The following is a 27,783-nucleotide window of genomic DNA, read 5'->3' on the forward strand; positions in this document are numbered from 1 at the left end:
CAGATCGAGACTAGCAACAAAACTCTGTGTTTATACTATGCTCATTGTAAATTTTGTAAAAAAATGTGTGATAAAGAATTTGTTATTGGATTGTAGCCGTATGCATATGTTTCTGCTCTTCTGAATAATCCCCCCACATTATTTACAAATCATTTACAGTATTATTTACTTTCATCGATGCATCTATAAAATAAAATAAAATAAAATTCTACGGCAGTTGTACTACTGCGGATAGATGCATCGATAATCGTCTTCTAATTCTCACACGATTAGCCTTAAAATATTAGAGAACACGTGGTTATGCTTAATTATTGACCCACCACACCACACCACACGTGAATAGCCCAGTGCCCACGATCCAGCCTCCCAAGGTCCAGGTGTCCTGTGTCCAGATACTGAAGCAGCGGCTGATTGCCTGAACTGGAATGCAGAAAGGCGAGAGCCTAGGGCCCAACTGCGCACCGGGCCTTAAAATAAAGAGATCTCTAAAATAAATTCCAAAACTCCGAACTGCTTTTCTGGCGTTATCCTACAAAAATTCCCTTCTCTCCTCAGTCTCCGCCGCCGCACTCATCCACCCAGACCCTCCTCATCCCCCACCCACCTCGCCGGAACCCTAACGGCGACAGCCGGTGCTACCCATCGGCGGCGATCGCATTGCTGCGCCCCCGATGAAGACCCGCGCCTCCAAGTGAGTCACTCCCGTCGCCGATCTATCTGGCCCCTCACCTCGCCCCGTCCCGTCTCGTTCCCCTTCCTCCAATTCTGATGCGGATTTGTTTGTCTGCCGTTCCGGTACCCGTCGCAGGAGTTACCTCTGCGCGGGCAGTTCGTCGTTCGATGACCCCGACGTGGTCGAGGTGTCTCCGGCCGCGGCTGCGGGGTGGGCCCCTAGCCACCACAAGAGGAAGCGGAGCCAGGTGATGTCTAAATCGTTTCCTCCTTTGTTCGCTGCGCCTAGTTTTGTTACCGTCGCTGTTTTGGAATCGGGAGTTGTGATTTGTGGTGCGTGTGGGATGGTTGACGCGGTCTGTTGATGCCCACTGGATTGTACTGGGAGAATGGTTAGGTTATGTGTTCCTCCTACGATGATTGAGTGCCAGGTGAAAATGAGGTTCTCAGGCTGTGCAGAATTCATATTGCTTGTCTATAAATCTGGATACCTTGAGATTGGTCTGGTTGATTTTCTTTATTGTGCTAAGGAAATAGTGAATTCTGATTAGGCCTGATGGTTGTACAATTGCAGTTGATAAGTTAATTCATTTGTCACATATTTGAATAAAGGTGTGATATGTTGTAAAGTGTTCATTTGGTAATCCATCTTATTGGTGTAGTAGTCAACCATGGAAGTATGGAACTAGTGTCGTTAAAAAAAATTGCAGTATGTTCTCTAGCAAAAAGAAAAAAAGAGAGCTTACCGACTCCCTGAACGAATTCATGGGAACAAGAACTCTTAGTTTCTTAGAGAACAATCAGCATGAGAAAGAAGAATTACATCATGACAATGCACACATAAGAATACTAAACTACCTCTAATAATATTAGTTCGGTTCCCCTTGCATCTTCATTTGATTCATGAGCTCCTTGATCCTTTTTGTGAACTTATGACAGTCTTCATCACCCAACAGACGTTAGATTTTTCCTTTCTTTGGTAATCACAGTAGCCATCTTATTTTCAATATGTTACACTGACAAACAAGTGGATTCTATTGTGGATGGCATATTCCTGGCCAGCCACCTGCCTGTACATCTACTCATATGCACCTTTATATATATATTGCTGCCAAAGATTTCATTTGGAGAAATGCTGGTCTGAAATAAGCTTTGAGATCTGTGACACCGAAAAATGCACCTCCTAAGTAAAAGTGCTGAGAACATTTCATAAATTTTAATGATGCCCTAGTAATCTTGTCATTCCTTGAATAAATTTTTTTTTATAAAGTTGTATGAAGAAACTATTTGGAACTGCCATTTATTTTCAAATAAAGACATATACCATATGCATTGTGCACACATGTCACAACTACATCTATGTCAGCCCCCCCCCCCTCTTTCCTGGTTTCTCTGCATTGTTTCTGTTCTAGAAGGATTGTCAGAAAAAGGAAATTATCTGCATTTTACTATTGAGTCCTTCAAAATCCAAGTGACCACATGGGGGGGGGGGGGGGGGTGTTATGCAGAACTCTCCTTTGGGTTTCTTTCATTCTGTGCCTTTTCATTATATCTACCAAGTGCTGACTAATAGGCGCATTCTGCCAGAGTCTCATAGACATAGGCATGGTGCGGTTAATATACTAACGAATTGACAATGGCAGTGGCATTTGTCAAGTGCATATATGAGGGTAAAAGTGATGGGATAAGTCTCTGTGTTGACTGATCTTTGTGGGGCTGCAACATCCCTGTGGCTGCATGGTGGTCTTGCTGCTCAAGGACAGCATCCTTGACTGGCTAGGACAACATCTTAGCATCTAGGACAGCACCTTAGCATCTAGGACAGCACCTTAGCATCTAGGACAGCATCTTAGCATCTAGGACAACATCTGTTTTAGCATGTTGGCATATGCTTGGCTGACTAGCAGCCTATAAATATGTATCCCCAACCCCTCAGGTTGGCATGGTATTTGGAAATAAACCAGAAAATTGTCCCAACTCCTAGTGTCATCCTCTCTCGATGAGAGTAAGAATTCTGCTACTACCAAGAGTAAGAATTCAGCGACTAACAACTGGTATCAGAGCCGTACTATCCTGTAGCCTGAGCATCTCCTGCTCATCTCCTTTCCCAGCCGCGCAACAGCCCCAGCTGGGAGCAGTAGCAGCTCCGGCCGCTCCTGCTCACTCCTCTCCCTCTGCGCAGACGAGTAGCAGCTTGTCTGAAGCAGCTCTCTCCCCACGCAGCAGCCCCCCGGTAGCGCGTCATGTCCGCAGGGCAGTCTCAGCGCTCGGTTGCCTCGAGCACGCGGCGTCGGCAGGAGGCCGAACTTGCCGCGGCAGAGGAACGCGAGCGAGCGGCGGCAGAGACCGCTGCGGCGGCGGCAAGGGCGTCGAGGCTGGCAGCAGCCAGAGCGGAGGCGGAAGCATCGGTGGCGGCGGATGCAGCGCGTGTGGCGGCAGCAGAGGTCGAGGCTATGCGCGGTAGCATCAGCAGCTCCGTTTCTGCTGACGACAGCGCCGACGCGGACCTCGAGCTGCTGGGGAGGGAGGCAGCGCGAGCGCGGGCGGCCAGTGGGCAGCCGTGCACGCCCACGAGTGCGGCGGCGCTCCTGGAGGGAGGCGCGCACGGCGGTGGCGCTCCAGGAGGAGGCGCGCACGGCAACAGTGGCGGACGGGTCAATGGAGAGCGCGGCCCTCACAGGCAGCGTGGCTCTCTCTCCCCGGATCGGTACCGTGGTTACCACGGGCTCCAGGCTGTTGTCAGGGATGTCGGCCCCGGCGGTGGGTGGCCTACCCTCACTAAGACCAACTACGTCGAGTGGGATGCGGTGATGAGGGTAAAGCTCCAGGTGTGGCACATGTGGGAGGCAGTCCGGTACGGCGACGTCGACTACGACCAGGATCGACGGGCGCTTGATGACCTCATCGCTGCAGTCCCGTCCGAGAAGCAGTTCTCGCTTACCAACAAGCGGACCGCCAAGGAGGCTTGGGACGCCATCGCTGCGGCACGTATCGGCAGCGACCGCCCTCGCAAGTCCACACTGCAGGCACTTCGCAAGGAGTGGGAGAACCTGGCCTTCAAACCAGGTGAGGACGTTGATGACTTTGCTCTCTGTCTCAACACTCTGTTGCAGAAGATGGTGCAGTTCGGCGATGACACCTACGGCGAGGAGAGAGCTGTCGAAAAGCTCTTCCGCTGCGTTCCCGAGAAGTACAAGTAGATGACTCGCTCGATCGAGTCCCTGCTGGATCTCTCCACGATGTCGATCGAGGAGGCGATAGGTCGCCTCAAGGTCATCGACAGCGACGAGCCACAGTCTCTCTCGGGGCCCATCACCACTGGCGGGAAGCTCCTTCTCACTCGGGAGCAGTGGGCTGCCTGCCAAAGTGAGCGGAAGGGGGAGCCTTCTTCCGCGACAGGCGACCGCAAGCGTGGCAAGGCGCACAGAGACGCCCAGGACGGGGCGCGAGGACGTGCCGAGGGTGATGCCCGCGGAGGCGCCTACGGCGGCGCCGCCGGCAAGCACAAGCCGGCACGAGACGACACCTGCCGCAACTGCGGCCAGCTTGGCCATTGGGCCAAGGACTGTCGACAACCACGACGTGGCTAGGCCCACGTCGCACAGGCGGAGGAGGAGCCGGCTCTGTTCATGGCACATGCAAGCATCGAGCTACCTCTAGCGGCACCAGCCGCAGCGGCTCTCCTCCACCTTAACGAGCCAAAAGCACACGCCCTCCTCGGCGACGGCTCCGGCAACGACAAGACTGACGGGTGGTGCCTCGACATCGGCGTCACCGACACATGACCGGTCGACGGGAGTTCTTCATCGAGCTTGACTCTAGCGTCCGAGGCTCCATCAAGTTTGGGGATGCCTCCGGCGTGGAGATCAAGGGCGTCGGCTCCGTCATCTACACCGCCAGGTCTGGTGAGCACAGGCTGCTCATCGGAGTTTACTACATCCCCGCGTTGAGGAACTCCATCATCAGCTTGGGACAGCTGGATGAGAACGGTTCGCGCGTGGTGGTTGAGGATGGAGTCATGAGGATTTGGGATCGCCGTCGCCGCCTTCTTGTCAAGGTATCCAGAAGCGCAAATCGACTCTACGTCCTTAACGTGCAGGTGACACAACCCCTCTGTCTCGCTGCTCGTCGGGATGACGAGGCGTGGCAGTGGCACGAGCGCTTTGGACACCTTCACTTCGAGGCCCTAAAGCGGCTCAGTGCCACGGAGATGGTGCGAGGCCTGCCGTGCCTCGACCTTGTGGAGCAGCTCTGCGACGTCTGTGTGTTGACGAAGCAGAGGCGACTCCCCTTTCCCCAGCGGGCGAGCTTTCGAGCCAAGGAGAGGCTCGAGCTTGTGCACGAGGACTTGTGTGGCCCGGTGACACCGGCCACACCGGGAGGACGACGCTACTTCCTGCTGCTTGTCGACAACCTCTCCCGCTACATGTGGGTGATGGTCCTCGGCAGCAAGGGAGAAGTTGCGGACGCCATCAGGCGTTCGCAGGCTGTTGCGGAGGCGGATTGCGGCCGCAAGCTGCGCGCGAATTCACGGCGGCTGAATTCGCGTCGTACTGCGCTGATGAGGGCATTCAGCGCCACTACTCCGCGCCGTACAGCCCGCAGCAGACCGGCGTCGTCGAGCGACGCAACCAGACGGTTGTGGGGATGGCTCGGGCCCTTCTCAAGCAGAGGGGGATGCCAGCTGTCTTCTGGGGAGAGACGGTGGTGTCGGCCGTCTACATCCTCAACCGCTCGCCTACCAAGGCGCTCGACGGCAGGACGCCGTACGAGGCTTGGCATGTGCGCAAGCTGGCGGTCTCCCACTTGCGGGTCTTCGGTTGCCTCGCGTTCGTCAAGGAGCTTGGCCACATCAGCAAGCTCGACGACAGTAGCACTCCAGAAGTGTTCATCTGCTACGCGGAGGGCTCGAAGGCCTACTGCATCCTCGACCCGAAGACACAGGTTGTGCGCACGGCGCGCGACATTGTGTTCGACAAAGGGCGAGGATGGACGTGGGACAAGGCGGCGGACGACAGCTCGGCTCCGACGTACGACGACTTCACTGTCGAGTACGTCCACTTCGAGGGAGCTGGGGGAGTAGGTAGCTCTTCTTCGACGAGCGCGTCTACCCCAGTCCCCGAGCCTCCACCGACCCCGGCGACTGCTACTTCGACAGCACCACGCTCTCCAGCCAGGACCTCGGCTGTGATGAGTTCTTCACCGGCTCCACCACAGCCGGCACCGCCACGCACTCCAGCACCGACAGGCACCTCTCCGGGCACGTCTACTCCAACACCAGCTCATGTCGAGCACAGCCCGGTTGAGCTCGCTACTCCGCTCTCTCATGACGAGGAGCGCATCGACGCGTACCACGACGGCGAGCCGTTGCGGTACCGTACGATGGAGAACCTTCTCGGCGACCAGCCGGTGCCGGGACTGGTGCCTCACGACCTGGAGGCGCAGTTGCACCTTGCGTGTGACGACGGCGAGCCTCGGCTGTTTGCAGAGGCCGAGAGACACGCGGCATGGCGCGCCGTGATGCAATTGGAGATGGATGCGGTTGAGAAGAACCGCACCTGGGAGCTTGCTGACCTTCCTCGTGGTCACCGCGCGATCACCCTTAAGTGGGTGTACAAGCTGAAGAGGGATGAAGCCGGCGCCATCGTCAAGCACAAGGCTCGCTTGGTGGCACGAGGTTTCGTGCAGCAGGAGGGGTCGACTTCGACGACGCCTTTGCTCCCGTGGCACGGATGGAGTCCGTGCGACTCCTTGCGCTAGCTGCTCAGGAGGGCTGGCATGTTCATCACATGGACGTCAAGTCGGCGTTCCTTAACGGCGACTTGAAGGAGGAGGTCTACGTGCACCAGCCGCCGGGATTTGCGGTCCCCGGCAAGGAGGGCAAGGTGCTCTGCCTGCGCAAGGCCCTCTATGGCTTGCGGCAGGCACCGAGGGCGTGGAATGCCAAGTTGGATTCCACGCTAAAGGGGATGGGCTTCGAGCAAAGCCCGCACAAGGCGGCCATCTACCGACGGGGCAGTGGAGGAAATGCTTTGCTGGTGGGTGTCTACGTCGACGACTTGGTGATCACCGGCACCAAGGATGCGGAGGTGGCGGCATTCAAGGAAGAGATGAAGGCCACCTTCCAGATGAGTGACCTGGGGCCTCTCTCATTCTACCTGGGAATCGAGGTGCATCAGGATGACTCTGGGATCATGCTTCGACAGACCGCCTACGCCAAGCGCGTTGTTGAGCTAGCTGGGCTCACCGACTGCAACCCAGCTCTCACTCCGATGGAGGAGAGGCTGAAGCTGAGCTGCGACAGCATGACGGAGGTGGACGCTACGTAGTACCGGCGTCTTGTGGGGAGCCTTCGCTACCTCGCCCACACGCGGTCGGACTTGGCATTCTCCGTCGGCTACGTTAGTCGGTTCATGCAGCGACCGACGACGGAGCACCAACAGGCTGTGAAGAGGATCACCCGCTACGTTACGGGGACTCTCGACCACGGCCTCTACTACCCTAGGTGTCCTGGGGCGGCACACTTTGTCGGGTACAGCGACAGCGACCACGCCGGCGACATCGACACCAGCAAGAGCACGAGCGGGATCCTCTTCCTCCTCGGCAAGTGCCTCGTTAGCTGGCAGTCGGTCAAGCAGCAGGTGGTGGCCCTGTCCAGCTGCGAGGCCGAGTACATAGCGGCCTCCACCGCTTCGACTCAGGCGCTCTGGCTCGCTCGACTGCTTGGTGATCTCCTCGGCAGAGACACTAGAGCGGTGGAGCTTAGGATGGACAGCAAGTCCGCTTTGGCCCTGGCAAAGAACCCTGTTTTTCATGAACGGAGTAAGCACATCCGGGTGAGGTACCACTTCATCCAAGGCTGTTTGGAGGAAGGGAGCATCAAGGCAAGCTACATCAACACCAAGGACCAGTTTGCAGACCTGCTTACCAAGCCCCTTGGGAGGATCAAGTTCCTTGAGCTCTGCTCCAGGACCGGGATGGTTCAACTTTCCCATAAGACGACGCGCAAGACTTAGGGGGAGAATGATGGGATAAGTCTCTGTGTTGGCTGGTCTTTGTGGGGCTACAGCATCCCTGTGGCTGCATTGGCTGCATGGTGGTTTTGCTGCTCAAGGACAGCATCCTTGATTGGCTAGGATTGCATCTTAGCATCTAGGACAGCATCTTAGCATCGAGGACAGCACCTTAGCATCTAGGACAGCATCTTAGCATGTAGGACAACATCTGTTTTAGCATCTTGGCATATGCTTGGCTGACTAGCAGCCTATAAATATGTTGATACGGACCTGTACCTTTCCCTTGGTCGATCGGAGGTTGTACGTGTGCTGTGAGGCTGGACGCGCGGCACGGCGGCGGGGCGCCGTGATCGCGAGGGGAAGGAGAAGAACAGAGGCGGCGGCTAGGGCAACTCCCGGCTCCCAAAGGAAGCCGAGTAATTAGATTACTCTTCCTCCCTTCTGTCCACGGGAATTACAACTCCTATATATGGCTAATTGCTCTCTAATTATGGAAATAAACAATTAAAGATAAATATGGGTTTTTAGCCCCTAGCTCCTGCGCCTAATCCTCCTGGCCGATGGTGGCTTTAGCCACTAATGGGCTGGCGCCTTTGATACTGGACGCCGGTCATAACATATGTATCCCCAACCCCTCAGGTTGACATGGCAAGAATTCAGCGACTAACAAAAAGTTCATAGCTGCTGGATTGTTCCCCCTTTTACGCTGTCATTTCCTTTTTTTAAACTGTCTGAAATATCTTCATGAATCATTACATGTGGCATAATTTCTGTTCTTTAGGGACACAGGGTGAATGTTAAAATTATGACAAACAAATGCTCTTGTTTTATTATGGCAAATTAATAGCTTCTGAGCACATTTCATGTTACAATTATACTGTGTCAAAAGAGAGTTGCTTGCAGAACTGCATTGCAGTTCTAGAAACTACTAATTGATGCATTTTCTTCTGAAATTTGTGCTTGCTTGAACAATAGGTTGTACCTCAAGAAGTAATTGAAATTGATGATGATGATCCTGATGGAGTCATAATTATTGGTGATAAAGCACCAGTGGACAAGAATAAGCAAACTGTTGTATGCCCTATGAATTGGCCAAAGCATGGCAAGGTAAATTGCCTCGTATCTTTTTCTTTCTCATTATTTGCTTTTATACCATGCAAGCTCAGACAGATTCTTTTCTGTGTAAATAAATTCAGAGTGGTTGGATTCAGGACTGCCCTGGCCCAAGCACATATGTTTCAAAACATACCAATTCCTGGGCTGACCTAGTGTTTCAAGATGAGTCGGTTTACAACTATTCTGATGACTACCCTTATGAGGGATTTGAAGAAGACTATGCTTATGATGAAGATGAGTTTGAGGATGATGGTTATGATGCTCCACTTATTGAAAGTGAGTTTAAATTTGGTTTGTCTGCCAAGTTTGATAACCTTGATGTTCCACCTGGTTTGGAGGCTTCTTTACCGTGGATGCAGAATACTGCTATTGAGATTGCAAATAAGACCAAATCCACTAAGGCTGTAGATGATAAAATCGAAGAAAAATACAAGACCTTCAAAAGATTTGATACTGTTGATGATCATAGCGATCATTATTATTCAAAGCCAGAAAAGAGAAAGGTTCAGGTGGTAAAAAAGGTAACTTTCTTTTTGCCCTGCCCTTGCTATCATTTATTGTCTTAGTTCAGTTCAGTACTCAAAAAATTATTTTAACAGCCATCAAAAGACTGGGTGAAACGTATTCAGCATGAGTGGAAAGTCCTAGAGAAAGATTTGCCAGGTAGGTAGCTGTTGCTTACTATACCGTAATTTTATGAATTGGTCGCATTAATGTTTTTGAATAGTACCACACTTGGTGCAACCATTCCTTTGTTAGTTGAAATGCTTCTTTTGTCTTGAGAACATTTCCTTACTGTTTTTAGAACTTTGAAGGCTCTATTCATAAGGGCCAAGAATGTTTATAATCTCACTCGTCTGCTTTCAAGAAAATATTCTAATTTGTATTTTTCTCCATATTGAATAGATACTATATTTGTGAGGGCATATGAGGATAGAATGGACCTGCTTAGAGCTGTCATTATGGGACCAGCTGGTACTCCTTACCATGACGGTCTCTTCTTCTTTGACATTTACTTCCCTCCTCAGTATCCAAATGTACCACCGGTAATATTTTCTTGACTTGCACTTGTATATCAATTAATTATTTTCCTTGTTTCTTCAGTTTGCTTTATGGGTCATGGGATGATCAGTTGATTCTATACAGATGGTGAATTACCGTGCTGGTGGTTTGCGGCTTAATCCAAACTTGTATGCTTGTGGGAAGGTGTGCCTTAGCCTCCTAAACACCTGGACTGGCAGTGGATGTGAGAAGTGGAATCCAGCCAATTCAACTATGCTGCAGGTCCTGGTCTCTATTCAAGCTTTGGTTTTGAATGCAAAGCCTTATTTCAATGAGCCTGGCTATGCTATGCATGCTAACACAGCTCATGGGGAGAAGAAATCCCTGACATATAATGAAGATACGTTCCTGCTATCCTGCAGGACGATGTTGTACTCTCTTCGAAATCCACCAAAGGTATGCCTCTGTTATTGTTCTAATTATGGGAATACTACTTGTTTCGGTAGTATTACTGAGCTTTTTGAAACCAATATAACAATGGCAAGCTTGCTGAATATGGGACTTAACCGCTCGAACGTGGAGATTTGATTTGTAGTATAGTACCTGTTGTGATAGAACTATTGTATGTTTAGCCGTCTATGCTTTCATGTGCAAATCTAACATGGATTGCCTGCAGAATTTCGAGGATTTTGTTGCTGGCCATTTCCGCAAGTATGGGTGCAACATCCTTGTAGCTTGCAGAGCCTACCTGGATGGTGCCCAGGTTGGATGCCTTTCTGGTGATGGAGTGCAGGACGTCGATGAGGGTGATACGAGCTGCTCAGTGAGGTTCAAGCAGTCACTGAAGAGACTTGTTGAGGAACTTCTGATGGAGTTCACTGCGAAGGGCGCGGACTGTGGCAAGTTCCTCACCGAGAAGGCAAGATCTGGAGCTTCCACATCCGCAGCGGACACCACACTGAGGCTGTAAGGCAGAGTCGGCTTGCTCTATGAAATAAACTTAAGTATTCATGCTACGGCTCCTATCCCACACAAGTTAAAGTTAATTCCTGAGCTGCCGAGCATCTAACTTCTTTCTGTAGGTAGTCCATGTAAATATCCTGCCTAGCTCTTCTGGTAAAACATAATCGACTTATTTGGCGTTTAGGGACACCATTCTACCGTAGCTATATAGCCTGTAAGGGTATTTATATGGTGCTTTATATCTGCGGAGCCGTCGTCCGCAGCTCGGCAGCTTGTGTCGGGATATGATTGGGACCACCATTTTGGATATCAAAATGAGGTTCATCAGGCGATTCCTGCCTAATTCGTTCGTGTGATCTCGTTACCTCAGGCTGTCAGGCTCGGTGTGCCTGCCACTGTAACTGTTTATTGTATCGTATGTATATATAGTGTACTCAGTGGACGATGATGCTCCGGTTTCCTGTCCTGCGCTCGCGCTGCCGTCCACAGGGAGAGGTCCACTCGGACGAAGGACGAGCTTTTACCACCAGGATTTGCCGCCGTCGGCACCATCTGAACAAAAACGCCTTCCAAGTAATCTTTTACGAAACCTATTTCCTGGGTTCCTTTGGTTGCTCACACTATCGTGGTCTAGACAATGCACGCTTTGTTTCAGGCAGGTTATTTATTTTCTCCCTGATTTTTCTGCCCCCAGGCCCCAACTGGCCAACTGGGCACATGTTCCATAACGCCCACCCGCATGGGTGGATGCAAATTACTACCCCAACCAACTTTACAGGCGACAATAATATGATCAGATGAATAGTACATCATCACTGCCCCAATAGATCGTCACCCCAATGGATAAAAAAAAGCCTATCACTCTGATCAAAAAATTGGAAAAAAAAAAAGAAAAGAAATTTCCCCACCTAATCCATGAACAAAGAAAGGGAATTCCCATCTTCTCATTCACCAATTTCATCACTTCTATGGGCGGCATTCATTTTTTTTCAATAAAAAACAGGAGCTTCATACCTTGGAGAGCCGTCAGAAGGAGTGTTCTCAGTTAGACTTGATCAAATGCCAAATTGGGTCGGAGATGGCTATGCCGACCTGACGGACACATCGGGCCAAGTCTAGTTGGGCTATTTCTTGAGTTTTTGGGGGTTTCCTATGTTAGATTAGGTTATAGATAAACAACTAAGGCCACCCGATACACTTGCTATGTCAAGTAAGACCGTTTTTTTTTTTCGAGCGGGTTGGGTCGAGTGGCCATGATGAGGTTTACTCTTGCTAAGGAGCCAAGCTTGGTGAGAGTGTTGATTGGCAAGAGGTGCTGCTTGGGAGGGGCCGAGCTTAAGGAGGAGTTTAGTGCAGTTTGATGCACCATCAGAACCAAGGACCAAGTTCGGAACGGGGAAGAAGCTATCTGCGAGGTCGGCCTCGGGCCGCCAACTAAAGCTGGTGGGGCAGTGGCACGAACGACTACAAGAAAAGTAATCAACGTGAATGAAGCTAACACCAACGGGAAATAGAAGGTCTCTCTCTAGAGCCATTGGGAGTAAAGGCTTGGAGCCTTGGAGAAGAATTTGAGAGCCTCTTAAAAATAGTTGCCCTAGCAGGGTCTTTGCTAGAGTGCTTTTCTTTTACTTGAGATAGTAAAATAAGGTAAAATTACATCAACAACATGGGCGGATGTAAATTAATACCCAACAACTCCATATGATAAATAAATCTTGTATAGTACTCCATCCATTCGAAAAAGAATACAATTCTAGCACAATATCAAGTTAAAGTATCTAGAATTTGACTAACTATGAATAAAAAATTATCAATATTTATAATATCAAATAAGTATTCTAGATTTGGCATATAATATATTTTCATACTATATTTATTTGGTGTCATAAATATTAATTTTTACTTTATATTTGGTTAAATTTAAAACACGTTAACCAAGAATGCATCTGGACAGAAGCAGCAACAAAAATCAATCCTTCTGGTAAAGAAAGGGAAAGAACAAAAATTCCCACCGAAGCCATGAAAAAAAGGAGAGAAAAAGATTCTCATCTAACACATAGACAGCTTAAACCCGCGAACGCGAAGTCAAGCCTTCCGCCGCTCCTCTCCTCCCCCATCGTCCTCTCCTCCTTCCCCGAACAGAAATCTAGAAGAGGCTTTTACCTGTATGCCATTATAAAAGATTGCAATTGCCTATAAGCTACTAAAAAGTTCGAGTGGTCATAGGTGCCACTGCTCGAAACTTTTTTTGTCGTCCACACATTCCGTCGACATCTGCTACTAACGGTGTCAAATGGAGCTGTGAAAAGTCAAAACTGTCCTCTGGCTAGAGTACCTTGCTGAAAGTTGCGCTTTTCTCCCGTGCCACTCCCTAGTCATGTGGCTCTGTCATTCGTCCGACAGTGTGAACTTGGGGCTAATCTGAAGCGCAAATGACCCCTGACCCCTTAATAAAAGTCGTAGAGCTTAGGGGGAATGGCAACTTTGTTGCAGCGGCCTAGACCGAATCAAAGTAAAATATGTCGCAAATGAGATTCCAAGATGCCTACTCGGGCGTCTGACCCAAAGGATTATCCACATACAGTATAGAAGATCACCAAATAGCAGACGGATTTGATACCCCAGGCTCACTCGCAAGTACAGTAAAACCTACTATGCTTTTACAAACCAAGCAAGTTTTGCTTTATATTAGCAATTTTATAGCACCATAGGACCGATGCCCTCGGTACTGCTTTACGAATCAAAATCAATCCTTTTTTCTAAGGATCCTCTCACTGTAGATTAGCCTGCAGGAGGCCATCTCTTATCTATCCTGCTATATCCTTGACAGCTCCAGGACCATGGGGGATGAACACTGAAGAGGACTTGGAGGAGGGCCCAATCTCCTTCATGGTGTCGAAGTACTGGACTACCGGGTGACCAGGACCATGTCCATGATGTCCTTGGTTGTGGTGCCTGGAACCTTCTTTGAGAAGGCGAGCACACTGTCCCTCAGCCCGTCCACAATGGTCTAGCGCAGCCATGCAATACCCACACCAGCCAGGCAGGCACTTGGATTCCGCCTTTCCTTCGGCTTTCTTGATCTGGAGTATCTTCTCAGCCGCAGCGCCAAACCAGAACCGATGTCGCGTCCGCCGCGTCATCCTCCACGCACGGCGCAAGCTTGCCGAGCTAGGTGGTATCAGGGGCCAACTAACGCCGCTACCGCCCGCAGCCAGTGCACCACCGAGAGCTCGCTCCTCCATGCCTCCTCCACCCTAACTGCCTGCTCCCTTGCCTTCCCCATCTCCCCACGCGTGCGCTGCTCTCCGTTCTTGTTCGCCACCAACGCCGGAACACCCTGGGTCACCACGGGTCTGCTCTTCGCCATGCCACAGGCTCACGTGGCCAGGAGGCCACGGCCGTCGCAGCGCGAGCTGAGGCCCCTCGCGGGTGCGGCCTACTGCCGCGCCGCCACAATGGCCTATTGTCGTGCCGCCGCAGTGGCCTCGCCCCCGCCACCGCTGCCCGCCATCGGCCGGGATTTGGCAAGCCGAGCCCGATCCCCTGCCGCTGCGTCTGTTGAAGAAGAAGGATGCGCCCACAATAGAAACGATGGCATGAGCGAGCAAGGGCGCGGCTCTAGTAGGCGGCGGCGGCTCCAGTAGATGACGATCAAAGCGAGCAGGGCTGCGGCGTGAGCAAGTGACGACGGGGCAGCGGTGTGGCCTGACTATAAGCAGTCGGCAGAGGGCGGCGCGGGAGGAGGCGGTCGGGGTGGGCTAGCACGTGGTAGGGACGTGGCCCCTCGGGCGGAGGATGGCGCGAGAGGATGCTACGGGCGGCCAGTGGATCGGGTGAAGGAGAAGAGGAAGGAGAGGATAAGGTACGGAGGGAGAGGGGCATTTTAGACATCTTTACTAACTGGGCCCACATGTCAGGGTAGCTAAACGGTAAAAATTGGACAGAAGATGATGGAATGGCGTGGGCGACAAACAAAATTTCGGTCAGTGACATGTATGACCGCATAAACTTTTTAGTAGCTTACAGGTAATTACAATCTTTTATGTAAATACCTCAAACCAGAAGATGGGCAAGGGGAGGGGGAGATGAGATCTCACTCCCCGCTTCCTCTCCACCTCCCAAATGGCGCCACTGTGCGCAAACCCTAGCCACCACCCGCTCCTCGTTCGAGAAAATTGAATATTTGACACCCAATCTGGGTGCCTGTGAACATTTGACATCCAATTCGTGCATCGTTGAAAATTTGACACTCTGGCTGCGAATTCGTTGAAAACAGGTGTTTTCTCCTCCTTTTCTCCATTTAACATTTTTTTTCTTTTGCTTTCCAAGGCAAGGTTGAACTTCTGTAGTCGGGCTCCTCCTCACCGCCTGCTGTTGCTCGACCATTACGGCGCCTCTGGCCTGCGCCGACAGCCTCCATCAGCGGCGGAGCCGAAGACGGCGGGCTTTGGCTAGCATTGGCGCCCAGCACCGACGACCGTCCGCGCGCACGCATGGCTGGCTCGTCCAACACCGGCGACCGGCCCGCGCCCAGCCTGGTCCCGCGCGCGCCCAGCCAGCGGCAGTGCCTCTTCCGGCACCCAGCGGCGGCGGCGTGAAGAACAAAGAAGAGCGGCGGCGGCGTGACAAACAGAGCCGAAGAAAAATGAGTACGGGAGAGACAGATGCGTTCGTTTCTTAGAAGAAATGGATAGATAAGGCCAACGGTACTTTGGTCATTCAGCGTTGCCTTGGAAAGCAAAAGAAAAAAGAAAAAAATGTTAATTAAAAAAGAGAGAAGAAAACATCTATTTTCAACGATTTCACAGCTAGAGTGTTAAATTTTCAACGACGCGCGAATTGGACGTCAAATGTTCAAGCCAGATTGAGGGTCAAATATTCAATTTTCTCTCCTCGTCCTCCCCCTCCTGCTTCTACTCCCGATCCCCGCCGCGGCCGCCGCCGCGGCGGATGTCTCCCTGTCCGCCCTCTCCTACACCCACCACTGCCCCAACCTCCCGTCCGCGCTCGACCTGCACGGCCAAGTTTCGGCGCTCGGGCCCGACGCCCGGGTCTCCGTCCCCGAGGTCTCCACCGGGTACTTCGACGGCGGGGACCGCATCTTCGGCTCCGACACCTCCTCCCAGCCGCGCTCCTTGTCGTTGCTCCCCTCCTCCGTCGCCCGCACCACCAACGCCTCGCTCCTCCACGTCTCCGCCACTCTCACCATTTCCGGCGGGCGCCGCCTGTTCCGCGACCGCGGCTGCCTGAACCTCTTCGAGTACGACGTCCGCGGGCGCCACTTCCGCCCGCGCCTCCCACGCTTCACGGGGCGGCGAGGCTCCATCACCTTCGGCCTGGAGGGCTACTACTACACCGCGTCCGGGGACCTCTGCATGGTCGGTACCGGGTCCAGGCGCTCTGGCGACGGCACGCCCGTGCAATTCCTCCCCGTCGTGCTCCGTCTCGGTTTCCCCAGCCCCGCCAACGTGACGCGGCCCTTCGTCACCGGTCGCCTCGAGAACGTCAACACCATCAACCCATCGAGCCCATCTCACTCGTCGCCTACGCCCAGGAGGGCTACGCGTACGGCGAGAGCGCCTCCTGCCCTCCCCTGCCTGCAGGGAGGCTTGACGCGCTGCAGGTGTTCGAGAGTAGGAATTTCTCGTGCGCCCACCTCAGTTACATGATCAAATCGCCGTTCAGGTTGTACTACCTGAGTGTCCGCCACTCCGCCAGTCGACCACATCTTCACTGGGGATTCACCAAAGCTACATGTATGTCAACCGGATGCACTGCAACGATGATGGCGCTTTCCGTGCTTATGTGGCATTCACTAACCAGACAGCCGAGATGAAGCAAAGACTGCTTAATGTCAGCTATGATATCTACTATGTTGGGAATTGGTCTCTAGAATCATTCAATCGTCGACATCTCTCTGCTGAGGGTGTTTATGATACTAAGACAGGTTCCCTCTGCATGATCGCTTGTCGAGAGCTTAATGTCTCGTCAGATTGTGAAATTCGATGACTGCTCAGTTTTCTTCTTTGGATGCAAAAGTTGCACAGCATGTGAAGGGGACGACCAAAAGCTTGAGGAAGAAGACTGACCCTCTTTTCTTTGAAACACTGGACATTGCTTCATATGGGATGTATGTAGAGCAAGTGGATGAATCAATATGGAGAATGGACCTAGAGAGCACCATGGCCTTGATCTCTATGACACTAGCATGCATCTTCATTGCTGTGCAGCTATTCCATGTCAAAAAGGTCCCTGAAGTGCTTCCTGCCATGTCTATCACCATGCTTGTCGTTCTGGCTTTGGGCTACATGATCCCTCTTGTGCTGAACTTTGACGCTCTCTTCAAGACAGCAACAAACAGACTGTTCCACTTTCAGGTGGCGGATGGCTTGAAGTGAATGAAGTTATGGTGCGAATAATTACCATGATAACCTATCTGCTACAGTTGCGGCTTCTTCAGCTGGCTTGGTCTGCACGATCTGTGGATGTCAGCAAAGCTGAATCATGGGCCGCTGAGAAGAAAGTCCTCTGGATATGCTTGCCACTGTACATCATTGGGGGAGTTATTACTTGGGTTGTTCACATGAGATCGAACCACAGCCGAAGAATGCTAAGGCACGTTGTCCACTTGAAGCCAATTGAGCATGCATTCTGGGAGGACCTTGTGTCTTATTGTGGATTGATACTCGATGGGTTCTTGCTCCCTCAAGTGATCCTAAATGTGTTCTCAGATTCCAAAGTTAGAGCCCTTTTCCCAGGGTTCTATATTGGAAGCACCTTAATCCGTGCCCTGCCTCATGTGTATGATGTGTTCAGGAGACAGCATTTTGTGCCCAGTTTGAGACCATCTTACATGTATGCAAGCCCTCATGATGATCTCTTCAGCCTCGCTTGGGACATCGTCATACCTTGCGGAGCACTGCTACTGTCGGTGCTTCTCTTTCAGCAGTGGCGTGGAGGAGCTTTCTTCCTTTGTTCGAAGAACAGGAAGACAAGAGAGTATGAAATGGTTTCCACAGTCAGTTCCTAATAAAAGTCAAGTGGATATGAAATGTTTTTATAGTCGGTTCTTGACAAGCCTTATCATCATCGAGCTCTACAGCGTCGAGGCCGTGCGCGCGCACCTCGTCCTTCGGGAGGACGTCAAGCGGGACCTCCCGCCCATCTGGGATCCCGCCGCGCTCGCCGAGTACGTATTATCGATCGTCCCCAGCAGCGGTGACGGTGGCGCGCAACGAAGCTGAAACTGAAACTAATGCTGCTGCTGTGCTTCCTGCAGGTTCATGGACAAGTACGGGACCCACGTCATCGTTGGGGTGAAGATGGGAGGGAAGGACGTGGTGTGCGTGAAGCAGCTCAAGGGCTCCGACCTCACGCAGAAGGACGTGCAGGCCCGGCTGAAGAAGCTCGCCGACGACAGGCTCTCGTCCTCGTCACAGGAGGATTCCGTGGCAGGTTCCGGTTCCGCCGCGGGAGACGGCAGGCTGTCGCAGGGGCTAAACGTGAGCACTTCACTCTTCTTCTTCCTCTTCTTTGCCCACCACATACATGTACAGTACATATCGCCTCATCGCGTTTGAAAACTGAGACTTGGAGTCCATGGTTCCATGCAATTCAAATACTCCTACAACCGAGTGTGAAACGAATGAGCAAAGTCTTTGTTGTTTGTGTGTGCTACAGGGAAACTTTGGCCCCGGACAGCTGCCTGGCACTCCTTCAGATCACCCGTCGTGTCTCAGAAGGAAGCAAGCAAGCACCCACGCACTTTTGCCCGACGGATTTACTGCTCATCACAACACAAATGTGAATAACGCCCTGGAACTGAAATGTGGGACCTCGCAGGACATCGTGTGCATTCACATCAGGTGGGGCGGCGTCGACAGCGGGCAGTGCCACAGCAAGTGGCTCTCCACCATCACCGGCTTCCCGGACGTGATCCATAACGAGCCCGCTGACCGGCGTCCGGGGCAGCGGCTTCCTCAACCACGCGGTGAACCTCTACCTCAGATGTATGTATGTTGTAAAGCGTGTTGTAACTGTAGCAAACTGTCAGTCTAAATCTGAAAGTTCATCAGATGTGTGTTGTGTTGTGTTGGATGTCCTGTCTAATCGTCGGTCGCTCATTCATTTTTCCTGCTTGTGGAATGGAACCAGACAAACCGCACATAGAAGAGCTCCGGCAATTTCTCGAGTTCCAGGTGCCTCACCACTGGGCTCCAGAGTTCGGTGAGCTCCCGCTCTGCCTCCAGCGGAGGAAGAACGCCTGTCGTCTCTCCAGTTCACCCTCATGGGCCCTAAACTTCACGTCAACACTGCCAAGGTAGCCATCAATCACTGTTCTAGTGTTCTCCCGTACATACATGCACGGCTCAGCCAAACTCTGTCGCGTCCGCGTGCACGCGTGCAGGTCGATTCCAGCAACCGCCCGGTGACCGGCATCCGGCTGTTCCTGGAAGGCAAGAAGAACGACCGGCTGGGCGTCCACCTGCAGCACCTGTCGGCGACGCCCGGCGCGGTCACGGTGCCTCGGCGAGGCCGCGTCGGCGGAGGACGTGGCCGTGAACGAGCGCGACTACATCGAGCCCGTCCGGTCGCCGCTGCTCTCGCACATCTGCACGGCGCCCGTGCAGTACAACGGCGCGCGGATCGACGACTGCGCCGCCATCGTCACCAGCGCGTGGCTCGAGGTGCGCGACGCCTGCTGCCTCAAGAAGGTGCTCTTCCTACGCCTCGGCTTCTCCGGCGTCGTGGCCATGAAGATACGCCGCTCCGAGTGGGACGGGCCTTTCGTCGTGCCGCGAAAGTCCGGGTCGCTGTCGGCGCGGCTCCGCGCCGCGCTGTCCGGTGGCCTGGCGCCGGTGCCGGTGCCGCCAGCGGAGGAGAAGGTGGAGGTGAACTCCGCCATATTCCCCAAGGGCCCGCCGGTGCCTCTCCCGGTTCAGAAGATGGCCAGGCACATTGACACCACCGAGGTGAGCAGGGGCCCCGACGACCTGCCGGGCTACTGGGTGGTCACCGGCGCCAAGCTGTGCATGGAGGGCGGCAAGGTTGCGCTCAAGGTCAAGTACTCGTTGCTCATCGCAGTGCAAGAGGACACTGACGGACACTGATCACGTTTGAGGCATCCATTGCCGTCGACGCCTCAACGTCTTTGTGTGTCTTGTTTGCCGTGGTGTACAGTTCAGCTGTGCGCATGTGTAGATAATGCAGAGTGCGCATGCTGCATAGATAGAGGCAAGGCAACTATGTTGTACAGAATACAGTGTGCCCGGAGGCTGATATTTTGGTTTGTTGATTCAGTTCTTGCAAATCTAGGAACAGTTTAGGTTTAGATATATATGGAGAAATCACCCGATTTGATTGAGCAGTTCAATATATGAGAAAATAGTGCTGGTTGCATCTGCTATTTCCCCAAAATTAGGCATGGATCCTGCAACAGATGAGTTTGTTTTGCAGGTATGGGCTGCATCAAGCAAACCAGAAGAAACTGTATGTTTGTTTTGTTATCGCCAGCCAGTGTCGGTGTGAGCTCGAGTACACATTGTCCTCCCCATCATCCAAGTACACCAGATCTATGTCTGTTACTCATAAGCCAAGCGCATGAGACGCAGGGCACGCCCAGTTACCTCCTAACTACGCTGTGCGAGTCATCGTTTACTTTGGGTGAAGACTCAAGGCTAGCTTAAAACCTCTCTGCAGTATCAACCACCGGCCGTGCCTCAACACGCTTCCTATCAGAAAGGTAAGGGCCCCGTTTCACCGCATCATTCAACTGCACCAAAAACGTTTTGTATTGCTGGTTAACGTTTTAGACTCGAGCAACAAAAGTGACAGATAATGGCCCTGAGAGAGTGAGAGTCTACCTTCCCAATGAGTCCAGAAAGAGTTGCTTCATGCAGAAGATGGGATGATGATAGGGCCTTGTTGATTGCCACGCAGCAGTCATACCGGGCTTCCATGCCTACAACATACCATTACAATGACTGGCCCAATAAATAGAAACTAGCAGTGTATGGTAGGATTATTAGTAACTATGAATGACTTAATTATGGCAACGCATTCAATTACAACCAGTTTCATAAAAACAATTCCAAATGATCAAATAAATACCATAATGCAGCACTCCTGTTGAAACAAGTTCAGATGGTAATAATTACTTCATTAGGACCAAGTGTATTAATTACTTACCAAGTTTTGTTGTCTCCATTGTTGGATCTGTAACAAATCTGATTATCTCTGAATTTAAGCAAACCTCCCTTAAGCACCATTCCCGGATGACCAGTCCTGATATTACTCTGTAGCCCTGCAGATACCCAAGGTCATGCATTCCACATTCATCAGGTTGTGGCGTTGTGCACAATAACAATATTCAAGCTAACGAGTTAAGAAAATATTCATTCAAAATGCAAAAATATCTTTAACGAGCATAAGGTGCTTACAGCTATCCTAATGTCCGGGTCTTGTTGCAGAATTGATAGTAGAAGAGCCTAGCAAACAATCAAGAGAAAAAGGCTAATAAAAAAACACAACTAAGACGGCAGTTTCATAAGCAATTCAGATAAATGGACAAACTAGAAAAACTGTTGCTACTAACTGAAGGGGTTAATTTTGGACTGTTTGCTGCAGTCGTATAGACCAAGCGCTTCAAGTTTTCTTCGGCTTCGCCATGCAGTTTCATCTGGTCTTCTTGTCTATCCACACCACAGATGCTCCCAAAGGCATGTAAAGCAGCCTGCATATGTATCATAACGCATAAGAGGGATAGTTTCTAACAATATGACTCCTTTACCAGTAACAAGTGATGATTTCGATCAAAGCATGCAAATAAAAGTATACAAACTTACCAGCTGTCTACCTCTGCCTTGTCGGTCGAAGGATGACTCGACAACATGTCTGGCAACATTTGATGATGTCAGCAAGAAATGTGCTCCTTGACTTGCTATTGTACCATAAAATCAAGAACAGTAAGGATTTGTTCTGGCAGCGTGGTGAAAATTTCAATATTATTAAGCAGAAGCATGACTTACTTGTACCAATTAGACCCAAGGTCTCCAATGCACTCTCAATTTCATCAGTATTCTGGTTTTCTTCCATCTTCAAAATTTTGTCTATGGCTACAAGCAGATTCGTAACGCCTAACATGGGGAAATCTTGATTAACATGTCTGTCTATTTCCACATGTAAGAAAACCACAGAAGATGGTCGTCTGATAAAATTTAAAGCAGGGTGATGAAACATTTACAATAAAAAATCTTCAATGCTCAAAGTTGTGATACAATCGGTAACCGGAAGTTTGACGACTGAAATGGTGCATTGATGCTTACAGGATTTATCTATTGCTGTGAAAGCATCAGCTGAAGAAAGAAGCCTCCCACTAATTAATGCTGCCCTTGACCGTATAACAGAATCAGCTGAGGAATCACTGCACACGGACCAAAAGAAAAGACAACATATAATAGCTGAAAACATAACAAAAGGAAAAACAGAAGTATAAAGGCACAAGACAATTACTTGATGATATCAATTATGAGTTGAAGCAAGTTGGTCTTCAGCAGGAAAATGTTGCTGTGAGGGTGTTCAACAAGCTGCAGTGTCATAGAAGAGATGGTTAGCCAAAATATATAGCTTCTCCAAGAAACTCCAGGTTCTTGAAGCCATTGATCGTGATCATTCATTAGATAGCAGAATACCTATGACTGTCAGGATTATGTAACATGTTGACATGGTACAATAGACAAAGAAAGAAACTACAATTATAACAATGCGATAAACACTGGTTCACCAAGCATCTAATATGAAACTGATACTAATGCAAGTCTTTTGCAAATGAATCACGGCTTCATGAGCTTTTACACGACGGGCACCATAAAAAAACATTATTATCTTCAAACTTAAGGATATAGCCCTTCCTCCTTAAAAACAGTTTTCCAAATGTAAATCGTTTTTTTTTTAAAAGTAAATACATAAATCAAGTATTCACAATGAAACTCTTAGTGATAAAGCCAAATTTTAAGACATGCAAATGAACAAAAAAAAATCCTTTTACCTCATATAGGACCTCCAGCGCACTGAGGGTTTTAAGCATATCTCTTCTATCTTTTATTTCCTCTTCAAATATGCTCAGAAGGTTTGAATCACGGATGGCAGCAGCAGTATAACTTGAAACAGTGAAGAGCTTGGCTATCAAAGACAGAATACGAATCCGTGGCTACAATAGCGAGAAACATGAATAACAATTGGTCATGTTGTGGTCTACGGATCAACAGTAAGAGCATCCAGTACAACATAAACAAAAGTCACTCAATGGTAACTAATTTTATTGGCACCAGGTAAAAGGGAAATATACACAAAGATTTGATGACATCCTAGAATGCATGCAACTTTGGCCATTACTATATTACATGGTAAATACTCTGGAAGACACATGAAAATGATATTAATAGATTCATTATAAATAGTACTCCCTCCATTCCAAATTATAAGACGTTTTAGCTTTTATAGATACATAAGTTTTGCTATGAACTTAGATATACACTGTCTAGATACATAGTTAAATCAATGTATCTAGAAAAGCTAAGACGTCTTATAATTTAGAATGGAGGGAGTATTGATGTGCCATTCTCATTATGAAAAACACACAGTCTCTGTCCCAAGTAAGTTGGGGTAGACTAGAGATTAAACTCAACAAGAGCCACAAACAAAGATGATACAATAAAGTCGAAAGATACCAGTAACAGTAGCAATTGCATTAGGTTTTGGTGATATCACTTAATACTTTTGTACCATAGTAACTACATTTAAACTTGATGGCATATAGTTAATAAGGTCAAACACAAGTGGATCAGATCATATGCAGTATTGAATAACTGGTTTGTTTTAAAGCACGTGATTCTGGCTTTGTGCATGTAGACCGGCATTGGTCCACGAGGGCATGACTTGTTAATTTGTTATTTGCTTGTTCTGCAAAATATGTACCCCGTACCAATGAGGATGACTGAGCCGTCACTTTACCAAGTTGCACAGATCCTTGACCATCTGGTGGGAATATGACTTCCTACCAACAGGAAAGAAATAGACTAAATATCCATCGCACAGATTAGATGTTCAATACTAAGAAGAATTATTGGACTCACGGCTCCTTTAGGAATTTGTGCTAAACGCTTTATAGTGTCCAAAATGATTGCTGAAATCTCTTCATCTCTGCAGAAACCAAAGACAGCAAATAAAATTTTATGATCAAGTTACAATGCATATCATTCAACAGGATTGAATAAAGTGTGTGCGTATAAAAAATAATACCCCTCAATCAAACAATTGATCAGAAGGGGATACAGATTGTGTTGGACAACTGTTTCCACAGCAGCAGCACCATCTTCAGCCTTGTCAAGAAGATGGAGTACCTGATATGGTGATATAGTATTCATTCAGTGGCTAGAGACATTGTTCTGCCAAAAGTTTGTAGAACGTTTTCAAAACTGAAATGAAGAGCACCATACATGAAAGGGGATTAGCATGAGTTGGCAGAGCACACAAGTGCTCTGTCAGCACAGTGAGCACACAAAGTTCACTGTGACCGTTTACTCTAGAGAATATGAGCTATGTCCAGATTAAAGAAACCTTGAAGGTTACATGGACAACTTGTTTGGGACTTAAAGGCTTTGTTGTTGTTGTTGGTGTTGTTGTTGAAGGTTACATGGAGTAAATCTTTTTAAAAAAACTATGTAGTAGAAGGAAATTGTCTTTATCCATTTGCCATCTCAAAGAAGCAATCAGATGAAATTACAATAAAAATCTATAGTATGCATTGTGCTTAAATGTACCTGAGTGTGTACTTAGAAATGGATAAAAGAAATTAGAGTTAAATAAAGATAACAGATAAAACCAAGTTTTCTGAATGTCCAAAATGGATAACAAATAAAGAGCAACAATTGCGAGTAACATGCACTTAGAAACACGTTCAGGTACATACAGCTCTGCAGGCTAATTTTCTGATTTGCTTCGAGTCTGTGAGCAACCCAGCTTGAATAAATGCCTGGATATTAAAAATACAATGGAGACTTCAGATCATCAGTATGCATGAGAACTAAGCAAGGAGTTTTCACGAAGAATAAACATTGATCATTTTGTTAGATATCTTTAAATATGTTGAGCTAGGTAAGAGTAGGTGGACATGTCTAGAACTCTAGATAGCAAGTCAGAAGGAGATAGTCACACATACACCATAGCTTGGCAGAAGTGACGCTCCATATCTTGAGGAAAATACTTTTGTCTAAACATTCCATGACAGTTTCAACCATCCCAGGTACATCTGCTTCACTCTGCAATGCACTAAAGGACAAAGAAAAATAAACAGCATCACCGAAACTGGATAAAGCACATAAGGTGCCAGTAGACAGTATAAATAAGGCGCTAACTGTAAAAGTTGGCTTTGTCAGTGTAAGAGAATTTCACAAAAACATTAAAATTATTCTAATTCTATATCTATAAAAAATAGCATTCTATAAGAAAATATTTTGTAAACTAAAAAAAACAATAGTCAAGCTACTTTATATCAAATTGAGACACATATTCTGTAACGGATTTTAACTTACCCTCTATTTTCGTGCATTTAGTAGCCTTAGTATTTCCAGCCATTGCAATGGCTTCCTTATTTCTTTATGTGCAGAAAAATAAGGTTGTCTAGAAGTGACAGGTCAAATTTTCTCATTGTATTTCCAGGATCATAATACAGTTATATTTTTGTATAAATAATATAATATGATAGGGTATGTAGCCCTTTCTACACACTAATGAAAAGCGTCTATGGATGCTGATATAAGCTACGAGCATAAATGCATGCATATGCATAGCCTGAGTATAGCAAGTTTTTTTTTAAGCGGATCCACGATTTTTTTCATTAGAAAGTTAATGTATCTAACCAATTATTTCATAGTAGTACTAGCTACTGAAGGCTATTTCAGAATAAAAAAAATTAAAGTCAAAATCATTTAGCTTATTCTCTCAATTTCAATTGACCGCTACAGGATTTAGTATATCTAACATGAATTGGATCAGAACACATATGGATAAAACTTCTAAAAGGTTCTCGAAAAGAGGTAATTTTTTCTGGGCCTGTATTGTTATGAATTACATGGCACAGGAACATACAACAAGTCAACAATTTAAAAAATTGGAGGAAAGAAAAGAGGCATACCCTAAGAGCTTAGGCAGAGGACATCGTTCCAGGAACTGCCTCACAGTATCATCACTATGCAACCCTGCAACAAATCACAAATGACATGTAGATTCAGTCCTCTAGTCATCACATGAATAGTCTACCTATGCCCTTCAAAAAATTAACTAGCGTGCTTAAAATTTAAGTAAGACTTCGATGTGCACCACTTCAGCAGACATGTGTAACCATTATTATGTCATGAATCTGCCTAAACTACTTGTAATTCCCTTTCTAGTAGGGAAAATAGCCTTCCATCAAAACACACTCACGCACAAAGACACACATAGATGGATGGTGTAATACAAGCCGCTGGTATCTCCAGCTTGAAAAAAATCAAATTAGAACTAGTCGTGACTTAATTGATGAGACTGGAGATAATAACGCTACGGGAAATTTCCCCACTACAGCAGGGCATGCGAACATATCTTCCAACCAATAGAAGAATCCGCGCGAGAATCAACCGAATGCTGAAGTAAGACAGACCCAAACCAGATCCCCTACTAGGTTTCCAGCGCGGCGAGCTCCACACTAAAGTGATCCAACCCATTGTCACGATCAGAGTCAAGCATAACCCCGGCGCTGGCGGAGACAACCTTAGCAATTACTTCATCCGCCCAGATTCGAGGCGAGGAAGGGTAAGGGGCATTGCCTGGGTAGGACGCGAAGTCAGCGGCCGCCCGAAGCATCGCGCCCAGCTCTCCCGCCGCCGGTGAGGGCTCCATCTGGTGCTGTCCGCCGCGCCGCGCTGCGCTTCTTCTCGCCCTCTCTCTCGCCTCTGGGGTTTTGGCTTGGGGAAGGAGAAAGCCTGCCAAGCCGAGTGCGTGGCTGCGTGCCTAGCAACGAGACCAACAGACCACGCCGCTCTAGTCGATTCACTACTAGCTAGCGAGTAGCTTGTGCTGCTTGCCGCGTGGGCGGGGGCGCCCGGGCGGCGTGGCTCTCGCGGGCCGCGGCCGGAGGGACTGTGTGGGCCTGGCAGCGCGGCCTCATGTGGCGGCGAAGGCCGAAGCCCGAAGGGAAGGGGACAGGTTCTGATTGGGCTGTCTTCTTTTTTTGAGGGAATAGGGGCTGTCTTCAGTTTGGGCCAGATAGAAGAACCATCAGTTTTTTTTTTTTTTTTTTTTGAGGGGAAGAAGAACCATCAGTTGAAATGGCAACATCTAAATATTTTGGCGATTTTAAAAATTGTCCCATGAAATGGCAAAAACAGTCGGTCCCCCAATGACTTTTCGCTCCATCATGTGGGTTTTTTCTGGATTTCTCGCCATATGTACTGTGACAAGTTATCAAGTACATACACGCTAGGCCGCATACCTTCTAAATATGACGCTTTCATATGGAAATACATGAAGATAAAATTTACATAAGAATTACATCTCTTGATTACATATTTTGAGGTCATTTGGAGACTGAAATAATTGTTGTAATGTTCAGAGGTCATTTAGTAAAGGCTGTGTGAACACTCACAGGCTGTACCTGTACCTACTACCGAGTGATAATGTATCCTAATTTCTACCAGCTGATACTCTTGGTTCCATCCGGCATTTCAGATTTTTAGCATTTCTTCAGCAGCTCTGTATGCACATCTAATCATCATGACCTGATTACCTCCTTCCTCTCGCATCTTAGGTGACGATGTTCAACAAGATAAGCTTGCCTCTACTCTCCTATAGTCACCTAACAAGTCCAACCAAGATCCTGCAGGCTATACATGCATCTGCAATCTGCCAAGGAAATCAAATCATACTTGTGTAGCCGTGTATAGGTAGTTAGTTTGCTGCTCCAAGCACTGGCTTG

At 48.9% G+C, this 27,783-nt stretch overlaps 3 pseudogenes; 2 read left to right on the forward strand and 1 right to left on the reverse strand.

Moving 5' to 3' along the window:
- Positions 1–491: 491 nt before the first annotated feature.
- LOC136511245 (uncharacterized) lies at positions 492–17,950 on the forward strand (annotated as a pseudogene).
- LOC136513257 (MACPF domain-containing protein NSL1-like) lies at positions 17,817–20,121 on the forward strand (annotated as a pseudogene).
- A 57-nt stretch (positions 20,122–20,178) lies between these two features.
- On the reverse strand, positions 20,179–26,840 carry LOC136513256 (uncharacterized; annotated as a pseudogene).
- Between the last annotated feature and the right edge of the window lie 943 nt (positions 26,841–27,783).

Source organism: Miscanthus floridulus, chromosome 16, assembly GCF_019320115.1.
Source record: "Miscanthus floridulus cultivar M001 chromosome 16, ASM1932011v1, whole genome shotgun sequence".
Classification (NCBI taxonomy): Eukaryota; Viridiplantae; Streptophyta; class Magnoliopsida; order Poales; family Poaceae; genus Miscanthus; species Miscanthus floridulus.